The sequence below is a fragment of the Gekko japonicus genome, unplaced genomic scaffold, assembly GCF_001447785.1.
Source record: "Gekko japonicus isolate JY-2015 unplaced genomic scaffold, Gekko_japonicus_V1.1 scaffold3959, whole genome shotgun sequence".
Classification (NCBI taxonomy): Eukaryota; Metazoa; Chordata; class Lepidosauria; order Squamata; family Gekkonidae; genus Gekko; species Gekko japonicus.
Window position 1 is genome coordinate 61,241 of NW_015173257.1, and position 5,378 is coordinate 66,618.

Below are 5,378 nucleotides of genomic sequence, written 5' to 3' on the forward strand. Positions count from 1 at the left end.
GCCAGCCTCCAGGTGGGGCCTGGGGATCTCCCGCTTTTACAACTGCTCTCCAGCTGACAGAGATCCGCTGGAGGAAAACGGCTGCTTTGGAGGATGGGGTCTATGGCATTGTCCAACGCTGAGGCCTAGGGTTGCCAGCCTCCAGGTGGTCTATGGCATTGTCCAATGCTGAGGCCCCTCCCCTCCCCAAACCCCATCCTCTCCTGGCTCCACCCCCAAAGTCTCCAGGTATTTTCCAATCCAGATCTGGCAACCCTAAGCCGACCCTCCACGCAGCCATTGCTCCCGGGGGAACTGATCTCTGTAGCCTGGAACTGAAATTCCAGGAACTCTCCAGGTCGCACCTGGAGGATGGCAACTGCAAACCCCCTAACCCTGGAGGGGGAAACAGCCCTTTCCCGTTCAGGAGGCAGCGCGCATGCGCCCCCATCAGTCGTTCGACGTGGACCGCGAGCGGCTTGGCCGGGGAGGAGAGAGAGTGAGAGCGGATCTGTGGTCACGTGAGGGGCCGGTGTCATGTGACCGGCCAAGATGGCGGCGCCCCTGCTTCGTTTGTGTGCTGCGGCGTGAGACGGGAGGAGGAGGAGGGTCAGGTAGGCCTTTAGGCTGGGACTGGATCGAGGCCGCTGAACTCAACGGGGCTGGCTTCCGAGTAGACGTGCATAGACTGGGGAGAGGGAGTCGCTCGAAGAAGGGGCGGCAGGAGAATGTTTCGCATGGGGGGTGGTGGGGAAGCAAGGGCAGACGGGAAGCGGACCATGTGAGTGTCCAGGGAAGGGTGGAAAGCAGGCACGCAGATGCCTTCGGCATGGCAGGGATCCTGACCTGTGCGCCCCGCGTTTGAAATCCGAGTCCTCCTCCTGCAAAGGGTTTTCAAGCGAAATCAGCAGAAAGGGTTCTCCTCCGGCAGAGCGTTCTCAAAGGAAATCAGCAGAAAGACATGACGGCTGTTTTGCTGGGGCAGGAAGATCGTGGGCTGGCGCAGGAAAAGAGTGTAATAATTTGGGGGAGATCGTGAGGTGTGTGTGTGTGGGGGGTGATGGAGAGAACTACCCCCCCACTGCATGTTCTTGTTATCTCGGAGTTCAGACCTCCACTGCCTCTGAGGGAATAGTAAAAAGCTCAGTTGCACCTTTCAGACTGAAAAACTTTATTGTAGTATAAACTTTCGAGAAACACAGCTCTCTTCGTCAGATGCATAGAGAGTACCCTCCATGCATCTGACAACGGGAGCTGTGTTTCTTGAAAGCTTATGCCACAAAAAAGTTTGTTAGTCTTAGAGGTGCTACTGGGCTTTTTACTGTTTTGCAGCAACAGACTAACACAGCTAACTCCTCTGGATCTATGCCTCTGAGGGTGGAGGTTTTGAGGAGCTGCTTTGGGGTTGCGAGTGGTTGTCATCTCTAAAGCAAGCCCTTGATCATGGTCCTTGTTCCCTCTGTCCCTTTTCCATCTGTCCCTGTTTGCTGTAGAACAGTAAAGTCTCCAAGCTGAAGTATCTTTATTTTTCTACATTTGGCCATGATTCTTTTGTTTCCTAACATACAGAGGATGTTGGCAGAGAGCTTGTATCTCCAAAAGATGCTGCCCTTGGAGTTGGTTCACAGGTTCTTGCACAAATGCACCCCCCACACACACACACCATTCTTAGCTGTATGTTGGTCCACCACACTTGAGCATGTCTGGTACTAATTGCAGTGGCACATTTTAAACCTGCTGTGCTTATAGGAGTAGTTGCTGGGAAACAACCACATGCATTCAGGGAGATTATGTAATCCATGCACTTATTCCTTTGGGATACATTGGCCCTGTTCGCATGGTGAATATGCTGCAGGAGAGCCACGGGTGGTGGGTGGATTATCCGTGCGCGATCACAACATCTGGGAAGTGGAGCGCACCTGTGTCCAACCCGTGGCTTACCGCCGAAAATGTGCGATAAAAAAGTAGTACCTCCAAAGTACTGGCAAACGGTTTACCACGGGATGCCTCCGGATGCCAGCGGTGTGATCGCCCTGGCACGCGGCTTTCCCCTCCGGCCCCTCGTTTATGTGCCGGCTCCGAGGGAAGGACCCGTGGTGTGCTGCCGGCATGGCTGATCGTATAATCGCGGATCAAACTGCGCCGGGGCAATTTGCCATGCCTCCCCCCCACGATATCCGACCCGTGTGACCGGGGCCATTATATGGAAGGGCACTGGATTATGTGAACCAGCCAATGTTAATTGATGCCAGACTAACAAGGAAAATGGTTTGCACATTGAATATAAAAGCAAAACATCCTCTGATAAAACAGACAGGCAATAAGTTAAAGTGGCAGAATTCCAATGCATGATGCACAGCAGGGTAGATAAAAATCAATGATTTTTTAAAAATGGATTTTTAAAATTTAAAACTTTTTTTAAAATTAAGTCATATTTTAATTTTTGAGGGAAAATCTATAGTTTTCTATTTAAGACACATTATAGTCCAAAGGTTATTCATTGTGAAATATGGTTTAGTTTTTAGTTATGTAACAAATTTTTTAAAAATGGATTTTAAAAATTTAAAACTTTTTTTAAAAATTAAGTCATTTTAATAGAACGCTTTTTGAAGGAAAAGCTATAGTTTTCTATATAAGACACATTATAGTCCAAAGGTTATTATTGTGAAATATGGTTTAGTTTATAGTTATGTAACATGAGGCTGTATATTCATGCAATGCTTAAATTTTTTAGTAAATTAATTCCATTAGGTCCCCTGTGGCCACCGGTAGGGGGTGGGGGGTTGTCAGATCCAGGTTGGGAAACTCCTGGAGATTTGGGGATGGAGTCTGGGGAGGACAGGGACCTCGGTGGGGTGCAGTGCCATAGATTCCACCTTCCAAAGCAGCCATTTTCTACAGGGGAACAGATCTATGTAGTCTGGAGATGAGCTGAAATTCTGGGGGATCCCCAGGTTCGATCTGGAAGCTGGCATCCCTAGAACCAAAACCTCCATTTGTTTAGAGCCAATATGCTCTGGCGGGCAGCGGTGATTTAACATCAAGCAATGGATAACCCCGATTTTTTATTCTTCCTGTGGATCTGGACCCGCTGGTGGCACACACCGAATCTAATGATTTGGCCTCACCAATGGGATGCATTCTTTTTCCAAGCCCACGGCATTATCAGTGTGTCTTCGGATGGGCAACAACTCTAAAATAGAAGGCTTTCTCATTTGACGGGATCCTGTCACCATAATGTTTTAATTGATTTTGATCTAAAGCTGTGTAACAGTGCCCAGATTTTGAAGTAACGTAAACCAAATGACAAGACAGTTGTGGCTAATTGCCATTTGCTATTATGGGACTGAAGGAAGGTGCAGAAACCACTATTTGTGAAGTGTAACCTGTGTTCCCTCTAAACTGAGTTAGTGTGAGCTAGCTCACAGTTTTTTAGCCTCCAGCTCACACATTTTTCTCTTAGCGCAGGAAGGAGGGCTCCAGAACAAACTAATTTATGTAGTAGCCAAATTGCTCGCTCACAACTTTAATGCCGGTAGCTCACAAAGTAGAATTTTTGCTCACAAGACTCCACAGCTTAGAGGGATCATCGTGTTCCCTCTAAGCTGAGTTAGTGTGAGCTAGCTCACAGTTTTTTAGCCTCCAGCTCACACATTTTTGTCTTAGCTCAGGATGGATGGCTCCAGAGCAAACTGATTTATGCAGCAGCCAAATTGCTCAGCTCTCTCACAGCTTTAATGCCAGGAGCTCACAAAGTAGAATTTCTGCTCACAAGACACCACAGCTTAGATTGAGTATTGATCGTAACTTACTGCTATTAGCATCACTGAAGAGGACAGTCGAAACGAGAGGACAGTACACCCGGGATCCTTGTGTGATGAATCCTTCTTGAATCCTTAAGCTTGAATCCTTCTACTATCCTCAGAGTTCCATTTTTGTATGTAGAATATCATATTTTGATATTGTTATAAGGGACATTGATTGTCTAAAGAATTACGGATCCTTATTCTTTTGTACTCTGATTTCCCTATCACGGAGAGCACTGTACTTTGATATTGTTGTTTTTGATATTGATTACCAAATGACTCTGGAAGTTGATAGATTATAGATACAAAATTACATCATATACTAATTTTAAAACATGGTTTATGTGTCCTAGATTTATTTAATTTTAGCACTATGGTTACAGTGGTATTGTTGCTCTTTATATGATTACCGATATATCTTCTGATGGGCAACAGCTCTAAAATGTAAAGCTTTCTGTCTTTTTTATCATTGACCTTTTATTAACATTAATGTTCCCTTGTGAGCAAAAAATCTACTTTGTGAGCTACTGGCATTAAGGTTTTGAGCAAGCTATTTGGCTACTGCATAAATTAGTTTGCCCAGGAGCCATCTTTCCTGAGCTAAGACAAAAACGTGTGAGCTGGAGGCTAAAAAACTGTGAGCTAGCTAGAGATGTAAAATTTCCGGAAATTTTGAAGCTCGGGAAAAAACCCGTTTTTTTTCGGGGGAAAACAGAAATTTTCTGAAAAATTGAAAAAAATGCTACATTAGCATTTCTTTTTTCTTTTCCAGATTGAAAGTCATTCTGTTCCTTTAGGAACATAAAATATGACTATGGACATATTTACTTGGCATGAAATTATTACAACTAGCATATTAAAAATATAGTGTATCCAAACAATTATTACAAACAGAAAACCCACCCCCATGCAAAAACAAAACTGAAACTTTTAAATTTTCTTCTGACAATCACACCTCCTAAAGGAAGAAATGCATCTTGTTCTTGCCTTGGAGAGTTCAGTTTGTAACCTAGGACTTGCTTGTCCTCAGTGCACAGAAATTAGATCAATCTGATACCATACGTATTTTTTAGAAATGATTCGGAAAATATTTGAACACCTTGTCTTAAAATATTTTACTCATCATGTTAAAATAAAACGTTCCATAGTCAATTTATTTTATTTTATTTTTTCAATTTAATAAAAAGCAAATGTGCATATTTTTCCAATAAAAACATGTGTGTGATATTAGTTCACGCCTTGCGGCTCTCAAACATCTAACGTTTGTTCTGGGTGGCTGTTAAGTTAAGGAAGTCTGGCCACCCCTGCCTTAAATTGTAAAAATGTAATCAGTAGCACTCTGCGATTAAAAAAACCCCAACAGTACGATAAGGGGAGCGGTGGCACAGTGAGTATATCCCACTGCCTTAACGTCCGAACTGTGTCAGTTCGAGCCACGCGCTGGTGTGAGCAGCCAGCCTGTTGTCCCTAGCTCATCGTCCACCCAGCGATTCGAAAGCCTCGGCGAGTAGATAAAATGGGAACCACTCCTTAGAGAGGGTGGGCACACCAACTCCCCTGTGGGAAGGTGTTAGCTGTTGGTTGGGACATCCT

General features: G+C 44.8%; 1 protein-coding gene across 1 annotated transcript in view; it reads left to right on the plus strand.

Annotated features, from left to right (window-relative positions):
- Positions 1-517: 517 nt before the first annotated feature.
- The window catches only part of BLOC1S3 (biogenesis of lysosomal organelles complex 1 subunit 3), a 7,070-nt gene continuing 2,209 nt past the window's right edge, over positions 518-5,378 (plus strand). Inside the window, exon 1 of the mRNA XM_015422806.1 lies at positions 518-593. The gene's annotated coding sequence lies outside the window, so the exon portion shown is untranslated. The remainder of the gene's footprint in view (positions 594-5,378) is intronic.